Raw genomic sequence first — 12,868 nt, forward strand, 5'->3', positions numbered from 1 at the left:
ACACAGTTGTTCAGAGTTCCAGATACTGGTCTTCCAGGTCTCAAGGATTAAAACAAATCCATTGGGTTCACTGCAGAGTATACATACAACCCATAGATGCTCTGGCTACAACTTGGTGCTGCTTAGGCAAGTGATATGTGAAGAATAAAACATCGGGGGTTTTGGTGGGGGAGTAGTGGGTCTGGAAGTTAGTGAAGTTCGAGAATGTCCATCCTTTCTGCTTCTCACCCCAGGAAGAAGGTTTCACTTCACAGGGTTTCTCGGTCCTTGCTAGGCTCCAGTATCTGCTGAGGGATGCCTTTCACCCTCAGGCATGATCTCCCAGGTAGAAATTTGGTAGCTGGCTTCTTGCACTGTGGGTGGTTAACGTTACTGATAGCCTGAGCACCTGAGTGCAGTGTGTGTGGCATGCTGAGCGCTCTGCCATGGTTGCAGGCAGCCTGTCTGGATTTGCTGTTTCAAATTGCCTGCCAGTTGTCTTTCCCCGGACAGAGTTTCTGGCCAAGGGGAGGAAAAAGCTGCCGTGTATCTGTGAAGGAGGTTGTCTGTCCTTCAGCTCTGTAATTTGGGCTCAGCAGCTCAACAGTGCCTTGCCGAGTACCTTCCCTGCTAGGTGAGGTCTCCCCTAATTAAACCAGTTCTCTTGGGCAGGAGCCAACCTCCTGAGGAGGGTTTGCATTTCAGCCTTCAGGCGGTGTGACCTTGTAGCTCTCTCCTGCCAGTGCCTGGCGTGGTGGACAGGCTGGAGATGAAAGGTCAAGAGAAAATGAAGAACCCTGCACTCCAGTGTCAGTCTGATGCAGGTGCAGTGCCCAGAGGAGTTTGCTTGCATTTCTTCTGAATTTGTCTCCCCAGCTTTTTCTTTACTCAGGGAAGCTTTGTCCCCTGGGGCTAGATTCACGCTGGGTCAGAGAACTACAAACTGTCAGTGGTTGTGTGAGGAGGAGGAACTGTTGCGGCTTTCTCTAGCTGCAACCTGGTCAGAACGTGGGAGTATAAAATAATAAAAGTGTGGACGTGGCTGGGCTGGGGCTTCGCTGTGGTGAGCTGCTCCCAGGGAAGGTGCAGCTCCGCACGAGGTGGGTAACGCAGCCCCCTCCCTCCTGGGAAGATGCTGGTCTCTCACGAGCATGGTACTATGCAGGTACTGTCTTAATCCTTCTCCACCTCACACCAGTGCTCTTCTGACTCTGTGAACAGACTTTTTTTTTTCTCTGAAGCCTGTCCCAATGCTGGAGCCTTGCTGAACAGGTGAAATGGAGCTGTTGTCATCTCGGTGGGACATAGGAGCAGGGTGGCTGCAGTCCAGGAGGCTTGCTTACTGAATGTCAAAGTAGAAGAGGAAGAACATAATTCAGAATGACAGTCCTGAGGTGGTAGCACCATCCCAAGGGAATGCAGATGCTGCAGCTTTAGGGTTTGGAAGCAAATGGGTCTCCCTCAGCTGTATTCCCATATCCCAGAGAGCTTTCCAAGATACAGTCCATAGTCATCAGATTCAGACAAATGCATGTTAGTTTGGAAGTGGTGGGGTTTTTTTCTCTCAGGAGCTTAGAGCAGCCCTGGACTATTTAATCTGCACCCATGGGGGTGAATGTGTTACTTCATATTGTTCATGACAAAGTTTAACTCATCTCAAAGTTGGTGTTTTCCCTCACTTTGAGGGGTGTGTCAAAGTCAGGAATCAGCAGCAACTGCTGGCAGCTGGCGTGGGGACCTCTTCTGTTGTCTGCTCTGTGTCCCTCGCTTTCCTCTGGCTTTGCAACATGGAAAAAACATCCTGTTCCCTATTTGTGTTGTAAGCTGCCTATTTTTTTTTTAAGCTGTAGCAAATAGAACATTGTAGGGTGAGATTAACCAAAACAAGGAGGTGTTGTCAAGTAACAAATAGGCAAATCAAAAGTCTCAGCCTGAATAGATGCATTAATAGCTTCAGGTGTGTGGGGTTTTTTTGTTTGGGTTTTGGTTTTTTGGTTTTGGGGTTGTTTGGGTTTTTTTTCATTATGGACAAGGGTGAACGGCATTGCTGAGATGGGGGAGTTGGCTATGGACTGCTTGGAAAAGAGCAGGGGGAAAAGTACAGGTCAAAAAAGGAACAGGGGAGGTTGAAACAAGGTAGTTGTATTTGCATCTTCCTTTCTGAGATGCAGTGGCGGTGCTTTGTGCCCCGTCAGACCTCAGGAACGTAGCCGGGGTGGGCTTTGAAGGGGTCACGCTGCTTGTAATATCAGCCACGTCCCCAAAGCAGCTATATAATTCTTGCCCGCAAACCTGAGGTTGAGCATACGTGCATCTGAGCTAAGCCGTCCCGTGGGGTTAGTTTGACTGAAGCCATTCAAAGGGGTTTTCCCCTTTGAAAAGTGGTAATTTTATTACGGGTGAAATGAATGAGCTCTCTGGAGATGCCTAATTTATAACTTCCGCCTGGAAAGCTTCCCGCCGGCCGCGAGGCACGCTCCGGCATTCCCCCGCCGAGCAGCCCCTGGAAGCCCCGACGTCCCCTCTTCGGGCTCTTTCCTAGGATGAGGGGTGCTTCCTACGAGCCTTCCTCGCTTCGCAGCCTCTGCCCCCTCATCGTCCTGCCCTGGGCAGCCGAGCAGGAGCTGCTCCCTGGGGCAAGCGGCACCTTCCTGGCAGACCCTCTTGAGGAGCGGGGCCAGTCCTTAGGCAAAGCCCGGAGATGATTTTCCTTTGGCACGTGGACTCAAAGGCTCCTTAGTGAGGGAGGAGGGGAGGAGCGAAGAGAGTGTTTTTGGAGCAGATGGAGAATAATGGTGCCCCTGTCTGATACTGGCACTTGGAGCACCGGCGCGAGGAGCGGTTCAGCCCCTTCCCTCTCACAGCCACGTGTGCAGCCCGCTCGCCGCGCGGCAGGGAACCTGGCTCTGCAGTTCCATCGTGGAAACTTCATTGGCAGTGGGTTTTTCCGAAAAACAAAGAAAAAATCAAATGCAAACTTTATTTTTACTTCCCTTCTACTGTGTCACACAAATCTATCGGGTCCTGTCTCGGTGCTGTCCCTAGGAAGCCCGTGTGTCGGAGGCTGCTGAGCTAGAATTAAAGAACATGCGTCTTGCGTTTAGTTTATTGCCTTGGGGCTGTGTTTTGGCTTCAGTCACCTCTGTTTCCTCTCCCCTTCCTTCCCTACCCCCTTCAAAAGAAAAACCAGCAACAACGCAAAGCAAGAGCAAAAAAATGCCGGCTGCACTGGGCAACAGCCGGGATGATGGCAGCCGGGGTGAGTGTCAGGGCTCGGGCTTTTTGCCAGGGGAAACGTGAACGGTTCTTGTAAGACAGAAGTGCTGGGTGATGGGGCTCTGCTGTGTGAGACTGGTCATCGCAGTGATCAGACTGGAGGTCTGCCTGGCCCGTACCCACTCTGGCAGTCCAGGTAATTTGGGCAAAAGGTACAAAAGAGGGATCTCCTACAGAGCAGTTTTGCCCCAACACGCTCCTGGTTTCCATCTGTGAGCAGCGCAGGGACTTCTGAGCCAAATGCTGCACGCAGTGTTGCACTTAATAGACACATATAAACTACCTCTGGTGAATTTGTGTAATGGTGTTTTGAGTCCATTTGTCCTTCTGACCTTCACGACATCCTGTGGCAATGTGTCCTACAACTTAATTACGTGTGGGTGAAAAAAGTGCTTCCTGTTTGCTTTCTAAATTGCCTGAAAGCATCCCTGGCTAATCCATCATCCTGATACCACGGAAAGGTGAGTAATGGCCCTTGCTTTGGCTTGTCTATACTGCCTGCGAGTTTATAGACTTCTCTTCTGTCACCTGTCTCTGTTCCAGGCTGAAGCGTCCGAGGTCTATTTAGCTCCTTACGTGGGAGCTGGTGGGTACCATACATCCTCCCTGACACCCAGGCCTGGACCTTTTCTAGCCCTATAGTACCTTTTCTGAGCCGAGCGCCTACCAGAAGCTTTCCTCCATTTGCTGAATTAAGAACATAGAAGAGCTGCTGCAGATTCCCAGGTATGTGTTTTTGTGTCTAAAAACGGGGTTGGATGTTTATGACGGTATTCTCCATCCTCGTGGGAGGAGATGATGGGAGTTGTGCTGTAGTCGTGACTGCGCTGAGGTTTCAGCCTTCCCCTGGGAGAGGGGAGATGGGATCAAAGGGACTCACTGGTTTGTGCAGTTCGTGCCCCAGCTTCAAAACTCCGTGTGTTGTGTGTGATGTTCTTTTTTTGAACCTGAACTCCGCAGCTGGGATTCAAGAACGCTGATGAGACGTTTCACACTGTTTCAAGTGAGGTGCCCTCATTTCTGGAAAACAGCACTTTCGAAGTAATACGTGGATCTGGGTTTCTCTCCTGTGTGTTGTCTGGGTCTCGAGTGCCTGTGTGTCTCTCCGAGTGCACGTAAACCACTTTTCTGGCCCTGTCAAGAAATGCTCTTTCATTTGCAGCAGCAGATAGCAACATAAGCATCTCTTGGTTAAATCACACTCCCCTACTTAGCTCTGCACAGGACTGCAGGAGCAGCTGACCCTGAGGTTTGCTACAGACAACTAGCCACTTGCGGGAAGTCAGTGCCCAGAGAAGATGACAAAATCCCATTAGGAAACACATCAGATCTTTCCCCTGTTTCCCGAGTGCTCGCAGGTCCCCCCACGCACGCGGCGGGCAAGGAGCTGGGCTGAGCTGGGACCAGCTGGATCCTGCGCTTGGGCTCTGCCCTCCTGCACGGACTCCCCTCCAGGAGCCGGTTTTCTCTCCGCCTGCTGCCTTGCCTTCGCTTACCGCTGCCGAACGGCTCTCGCCAGACAGCACAGGGTCTGACGGTGTCCAGAGCTCTGCTGACCTGCAGCCTCTGCCAGCGACCCACGCGCTGCTCCCCTTCTCCCGCCATAAGGCAGCAGGCGGAGCGAAATGATGGGTGGGTGATGGAGGGATGTTATCGTTCGCAGGAGAGCAGACAGCTCCCTCAGCCGCCCCACGATCGCCCGGCGTGCCTGCTGGTGCTTCTTGCTGCTTCCAGTCCACGTTGCAGCCTCCGGTTCTTCCTCGGCATTCCTGTCCGTGGTGTGGGGGGGGATGCTCGGGAGGGACGTCGGGGAAACCAGCCCTTCCTTAAGAGACGCGTGTTTTCCGCTGGAAGGATGGTTTTGTTGGAGCAGGAAAGAAATGTTTGGCCGCCTTGTCAGGTCTGTAGCTCTAATTCTTCTACGGTGTTTCTGAACGTTAAAATACAACCTCTCTGCTACCAGGGCGGGCAACGTGGCTGCGCTTCTGTGGCGTAAACCAGCGTGTCGTATGCAGGTGCATGGTGAGGAACAGCAGCGTGAAGCACTGCAGGTGTCCAGTCCTGCCCCCAGACACTTGCTGAGGCCAGAAAAACAACCACAAATGAGTGAGGAAAGAGTCATAGTGGAGAAAAGTTAGTTTGAAGTTTGTTTGGGAGGTTTTTTCTACCTACCCTGTCCCCTTTACACGTCCCCCAGGTCCCGTTCCTTCCCCAGGAGACCACCAGCGTTTGGTGCCAATATCGAGCAGGAAAATAGGGACCTCTCAGCTCCCAAGCAAAGCTGGAGTGAGCGAAACATGTCGCTCAGTGCTTGTCCCATTTTGGAGGCCCTGGGAGCGAGGGCAGAGCAGCAGATGGCACTCGAGCATAAGCTGAGCATCGCACCGCCGACAGCTGATCAGCAAGTCGGAATTATTTTTGCCTAAGCAGTGCAAGAGAAGCGTAGCTATTCAGGCTCTCAGTCCTTGAAGGAAGATGTATAATCTTGAGCCATAAGATGCGTCTATAGGACCTTGATTTACATGCTTTGGATGTTCCTCTCTGCTCGCAGGTCTAGATCGTATCTCTGCTTGTGCAGATTTGTCCTTACACAGTGTCTGGACTTGAGATGATAAAGAAAAAGTGTTACTTTTCACTTGCAGAGACTGACCCCTAATTTGCTTGGATTTTTTTTTTTCTGTGATTGTGGCATGCCTTTCTGTGCAGAGCTACCCCAGTGCACAGAAGCAAGATTTTTTTTTTTTTATCAGATAATTTTTTTCCCCCTAGCCAAAATGAAGCAAGATCATTGTGCTCACACTGAAAAATGGACTTGTAGATGTGGATACTGAAAAATACAGCTCAGTGAGCTTTTTGCAAAGAGGCAACAGCCAGACAAATACAAATGAGTCAGGAAAAAATGTTCCTGTTGAGATGCTGCAAAGATAGTGCATGAAAGTGGTTTTATTTTGTTTAATTAGCAATAAATTCAAACCTTATTTTCATATTTCCAAGCCCATTTGTATTTTAGAGACAGATCGCAACCTGAACATATATCATTCCTCTGACAGAGACAAAACCAGCACTTTCAGGAGCCTTTTGGTAGGCAAAGAATGCCATATATCACGACTGTAATCTTACTTTGTTTTTTAAGACCCGACAAAAATAATTCAAACCTGTTCTCACCGCTGAGGGAGAAGGAAGTAAAGACTCACAGGGACCAGGTTGTGCCTCTCCCGGTTTTCCTGAGGAGCCGGGGAGCAGAACCGTGAGCCAGGCAGGACTGCTGCCTGCCACGGGCAACGCTGCCTGCGAGTCAAGTGACACGGTGCTGCCCCAGGTAAGCAGAGGAAAAGTTGTCCTTAGAGACCCGTCGTACAAGTGAAGGCTCAGACCTTGCCTGTCTAAAGTCATGTGGAGCAAATGAAGTCAGCGGTGCTGCGCTGGCTTGTCCCAGCCGCTGCCTCAGCCCAGGATTTTAAATGCACGTTGCATATTGACTGCAACTGTGGTCATTTTTGTATTTGGAAGTATATCTTGGCACCTGATAAAAACAGTGGGATCCCAGGGCCCTCTCCTTTCCCTTTTCTTCCTCCTCCCGAAGGCAGCGAGCGCCATGTACGTCTGCCCGGACAGCCCTTGTGAGCTTTGCATTAGCAGGCGCAGAGTGCGGCAAACGGGGGGATAAACCGTCTTGCAAAATAGGAATTCTGGCCTTTGCGCAGATCTGAGTCAGACACTGGGAACCTGTGGCGATGTTCATGCAGGCACACATCTTTGAGTGCTCTTTTTACCTCCCGTAGTGCTTTAAGCTGCACCGCTCATCATGAGTTTCTGGTTTTCCTCCCTTAAGTTGCCTTTGCTTAACGTCATCTCGATACCTGGGCTGTTGTGCTCCTAGTGATGCTTTTGAAGGCTCCAGGATGAGGGCTCACGGTGCGTGCTGGGCATGGCCAGAGGTGCTCCTGGTTGAAGAGCTTTGGCCCCTCTCGGTCTCGCAGGGGACGGTCCCCTTGGTGTCCCAGTGCTGTTGCCGTCACTACCCCGCAGGGCCAGCAGTTTGCAAGGGCAGCTGAGCTTTCAAGCACACAAGCCCCGACCCCAGATTCGGACCCTGCTCGTCCTCCTCTGGACCCTGGAGACTTGCCAGCGGCAGCTGAGATGGGACGAGACCCCCCCGAGGTGCGCGGGGGCCCTGGCAGCCACGGTCTGTGCCTGGCTCTGCTGCTCGCTCGGGTTTTGTCCTTGAGCAAGACGCCTGGGATGGGTTTGCCCAGGAACCGTGAGGAAGCACTTGTCCCCTTGTCTGCCGAACATCCCAGCCTCAGCCCCCCCCCGGCTGAAAATGGGGAGAGAAGACTGCTTCTGTGCCCCCAGCCCTATTGTGTGTGAGACCCATATAAATACATGGACTTTTATTAGCAGCTTGACCTCTTGGGCAGTGTTCTTGCTCTGCACTGAAGAGGTGCCGTCTTTCTTCCACTTGTACGACTCCTGTGTAATAGAAGGGCTAAATGCTTATTACTTTTTTTGTAGCCTTTTCCAGTTACCAATCAAACGTGTCTGGTTTGGGGTTTTGTTTTGTTTCTTTGTTGCTGTGACTATGCAGGATGCTCTATCTCGCTGTAATTATGGTTCCATCATTGTCTTGGCATGAAAACATCTGCTGTCTGCCTGCGATCTCCACTTCTCCTATTTCTTTTGAGAATTTCATGGATCATGATGACCTTCTATTTTCCATAACATCTCATGCATCTCAGCGTACCCAGCTGTTTCTCTTGCGTTCCCCTGTCTCTCCATCTACCTCTTTTTTTCCGAACAGCATCTCCAACGCATTCAGAATTTCAGCTCATCTGCTTATCAAATCAATATCTCGCTTGCCATCTCCTCTGCGTCGCAACCACCGTAAACATAACACCTTTGTACCTAACCGCCCAGGCTGTTTTCTCCTCTGAGCACAATTCATCTTCCAGCTCGCGTCTAACGTCTTTGTTCTTCTCATTTAACGCTTTAAAGTTAATTTTCTCAGCCTTTTTATTTTGATTATGTTGTACTCTCTGGCTGTCTGGGTTTGAGGTCCGTCCGTGCCGCTGCTCCTCCCGAGCGGGCGGGCAGCGATGTGCCGCAGGATGGATGGAGGATGCTGCCATTCAAGGTGAAGTCGCTGCTGGCTGCTAGCGACAAACCACAGCGAAGTTAGAGCACGGCGAGGAGAGGAGCTGTGCTGTGTACGGGGCCGGAGGGAGGCGGCTGGTATTGCCCAGCAGAGGCAGTGAAGGGGCTGGAGAAATAGGGGTTCGAGTACTGGTTTTGTGTGACCTTGTGTAAAGAGCGTGGGGTCCATGAGTGTGATGAACAGAGATACTTCAGTTTTTATTCCATTCTGGCACCTTTTATTACCAGGACTTCACTGGTATGCCTATTCTCTTAAAAAATATTAATAAAAAAATCAGTCCTCTATCTGCTGCAGACAGACTAATAAAACTCTCAAGTATGACAGGACCTTAAATCTCTTTGCTTTGTTCCCCATCTGTAAAATGTGCATCCCAGTTCTCCACCTCCCGCTCCCGTGTCTCGCCTGCCTGCCGTGCTCCCGACGGCAGGACCCCCCATCCCGCTGCTCCTCCGTACCGCTCCCGGCACAGCAGCCACCCAGCCTGGCCCAGGGCGCTAGATGATGCTGTAGCAAAACTAATCCTGAGAATATTAAAGGTGTGTGTTTTTTCATTTATTTTATTCACCCTCAACCCATGGTCTTTATACATCTGAGCTAGGAATGTCCTATTCTTGAAAGGCTTTGCAGAAGTTTGGCACCTGGACGGTGTGACTGAGAAAGGGCTCTTTATATGTTGACAGAGAAGAGGGGTGTTGGTAGCGAGCAGAAAGCAGGGTGGAGATTAATGAATCATGCAATAACTTCTTACACGAACAGAAGTAATGCTGTACATATATCATAGTTTTTTCCTCTTTCAGGAGTATAGCTGTTTATGCAGAGATGGCTTGCATACTTTTTTATACAGATTCGCATTATACGTGGGTGCTTGTATATAAGTAAGGCTGTAAAATCATAGATTAAGGGATCTGTTCATCCAAAAAGAGTTATGTGGCTGTCAGAGTGCATAATGACTACCTGATTCGGGAGGAAAAACGCTCCTACGAAGATGCAGAAGCAATGTGTTTGGTAAGGATTCAGGACTCCGCGTCCTTGCCCAGGCAAAGCTGCCAGAGGGTTACTGACACTCTTGGAAAGTCCTGGCAAAACTGACCGGCTGCTCGTAGGAAGGTGTGTAATGGGAACAGTTTTATGATTTGAGGGTGGGATTTGGGTGCTCAACCCAAATGCCGAGAGGGCAGTTTAAGCAACCGCCCAAGGTCCTGCAGGAGTCTTTGCTCCTTCCTCTGATGCAAGATACTGGGTTAGGCACACCGCAGCAGGCACAGGTAGGACAAGTCCTACAAACCCCAAATTCGGTTGGGAGCCAGGTTACCTGCACAGTATCACAATGCTTCATCATACCTTCGGTTTTGCTCTTGAACCAGCTAAACGGCTCCCATGGAAGCGGGCGCTGGCGTGGCAGGACGGCTGCGCTCGCTGGAATTACCCGTAAGCAGACGGAGCTGCAGCAGCCTTTGCGCGGAGGGATGCTGCGGTGCGGGTGGCACCTCCGGTCCTTCGGAGGCTCCGCGGGAGGTTGACGCGAGCCAGCGTGTAACGGGACGCCGGCCGGCTTGCTGGCAAGCCCAGGTATCTTCCACAAAGAAAGTGCTGGAGCTGGTTTCTGCCCTCACCTCCTGCACGGCCGTCCTACCTGTTTCTTAGGCAAATCGCTTAGCCGCTCTCTGCCTCTGTTAAACGGGTGCAATGATAGCGGGCAGCTTTTGCTGGTGCTTTTGTCTCTGTAAAGGGAAAAATGTTGTAGGAAAGCACGGTGGCAGCTGAGCTCCAAAACAGGGGCTCAGGTGTTGGATCGAGCGTTGACCAGGAATGGGCCAAACCAGAGCAAAACAAATGGCAATCGAATAGAGAATAAACGTTACAGGAAATAATCTCCGTCACTTAATGTACTCCAGCGACTTTGAAATAATTGGCTGTTTCCTGGGCATATCCAGATGAGCTGAACAGTGTTCTCCCTGTTTCCTTTTGTATGCTTGTGATCTTTCAGAGACCTGATTGTCCACTTCTCCCTCCCCCTTTACCTCTTGGGTCCCCCCTCCCCCAAATTTCTACTGGAGTTTGTATTTTTCCCCCAACAATGTCTCTGAAGAATCACAAATGTGTAATATGTGTCCCAATGCTTGTATTTTAATAGTGTGAAGCAAACCACATCAGCACAGGCAATTTCGCATTCAACACATTATTGCTATTTAAAGCGCAGAGGTATAAAAATGATTGGCAATCCAGCTCTCCCAGAAATCGCAGGCTGCTGCTGGCTGCCAGATTGTGATTTTTTAATATTGGCTGCTCTGTGCAGTCGTTCTCTCACCTTTGACTTGCAGATTTCCCAACGTCGAAATAGCAAAATCATTTTTGGTTGTAACAGGCACATCGCTTGCTGCTGAAAAGAAGTAATTATCATTAAATATATACATGTGTGTATATACACAGACACATCCATACGTACAGGGCTGAGTGGCTGGTCAGTTTTTCCAGCTGAGCAACCTTCTGCATTTCCCCGGCTTTGCAAATACTTCTTACCTGAGCTTCTGGGTTTCGGAGGGGAGTGGGGGGTGGATGGGGAGGGGAGAGATTGTTTTGTCTCTCTGTTATTGTTACGGAAGAGGGAGGGCAAGCGGGCTTCATCCTGGAGATGGTGATGTATGAGGGCTTGTGATTTTCCTTTTCTCAGGGCTGTAATAGAGATCTCTCGCTGAGCCGAAAGGTGTTAGTTGTGTCAGTGCTGTTTACATAAATATGTTGCTCTGGGTTAATGTACAGTGTGATTAAAGATTAGACCTTCACGAATCTCTGTTTAAGGCAACCTTACCCTGCTTACATGTGGTAAAAAAAATAGCCGTTCTTACATGAAAGTAAGATTTTGTCTTTACTAGAAGTAATGGCTTTGGAGGTTTTTTATATATGCCATACAAAATCTAGTGAATACAACATAGGTGGGTAGTTTTTTTTCCTGATGTTGCTTTCTGAGGTGACTACCCCATGCCCTGCCGCAGAGCGTCCTGCTCAGCCTCACCTCTGCTCGAGGAGCTTTACAGGGAGAGCGAGCTGCTGCAGTCTGCTGGGGCAGATAACGGGGCTCTCGGGGCAGACCTCGTCCTTTCACGCCGCCCTCTTCCTCACGCAGACCGATGGTAACACGGGGAAAGAGCCGGTTGCGGTGGGGTGGTCCGGGCTGGGACGAGGGCGATGCCGTGGGGAAGGCGGCAGCGTGCCTCTGGCTTTGCTGGGGTCAACAACGCGGTGCGGGAAGGACAGGGCTTCTGCCTCCCTTTCCATCGCAGCAGGATCAATCCTCTGCTCTTCGCCGGGAAGATTCTCCTGAAGAGTGGTGTTGCTCCAGTCCCGGTGACTTTCCCGGGGTGCCTGCGGGGGGGGAGTCCCTGCATCCCAGGAGCAGTTTTCTCGCTGCCCGGCGGGGATGTCTGCCGCCGGCAGAGCTGGAACGGAGCTAACTCACTTAGCACAGTGACATTAAACAGCGGCCTTTCTTTTTTCTAAAAATACCTTTTCCCTCTTGTCCCCCACAAGCAGCGGAGGAGACAGCGCGCCGAATCCGCCGGCTCCGGGGGGGATTTACTCACCTGCTGCCAAAGCCCTGTCCCTGCCAGCGGCTCTCGGTTCCCAAACACCTCGCCGTCCCTCTCTGCGCTGGGCCACGCTTGCTGGAGCCCTTCGCGCTGTGGGTAACGGCGTTGGGACACGCAAATGGCTCCGACTTCTCACCCCGAGTTGCCTTTTCAGGGCTGGGCGAGCAATTCCCCGCTTGCTGCCGATCCACCACGCTGCGGTGCCGGTTGCTGTCTTAATGGTGGTGATGCTGGTCTCGTTAAACCAATTAATTGTTGGTGTGACCAGAGCTGTTGGGTGTGCGCTTTGACGTGCCGGCTGTGCTCAGGGCTCGTTTGCCGGGGACGGTGGAGCAGGCAGGGTGTGCGGCTGGGGCTCGCCGCCGAGGGCTGTGCCGGGGCTGCGGGGAGAGCCGCGAGCTCCGATCGGCTTCTGGGCCGGGAAAGGGCGATCTTGGAGAAATCTTGGTATCTCGCAAAGGTGCGGGGAGAGGAGCAAAGCCCTGGCAAAAGGCTGCGTTTGGAGGGGAGGGGAGGGTCAGCCAGGGAGAGCCGGTGGCAGCACTTTGTTACCATATTTACACTTCTGCTGGCCCAACGTGAAGCATTTGGCTCTCCTCCACTTGCGGAAGGGATTAGCTACTTCATAACATCCAGACAAGATAATCTCTCCAATTTTGCCTGGAAGAAGTCCCTGACAAAGAGCTGCAAAGCTACAATAATGCCAGATGAAACAGTAATTGAGTTTGCCTTCTTATTACTTTCTCAGCTAAGTTTGCGTTGGTTTTAATTTGGGGTTTTTTTTGTTGTTGTTGATACAGAACAGCTAAATACTGTCCCTGTATTGATTCAAACCAGCAGCGTTATACCTACGGTAAACCACAGCGGTACA

The sequence above is a fragment of the Harpia harpyja genome, chromosome 12 (assembly GCF_026419915.1).
Source record: "Harpia harpyja isolate bHarHar1 chromosome 12, bHarHar1 primary haplotype, whole genome shotgun sequence".
In the NCBI taxonomy this organism is placed as follows: Eukaryota; Metazoa; Chordata; class Aves; order Accipitriformes; family Accipitridae; genus Harpia; species Harpia harpyja.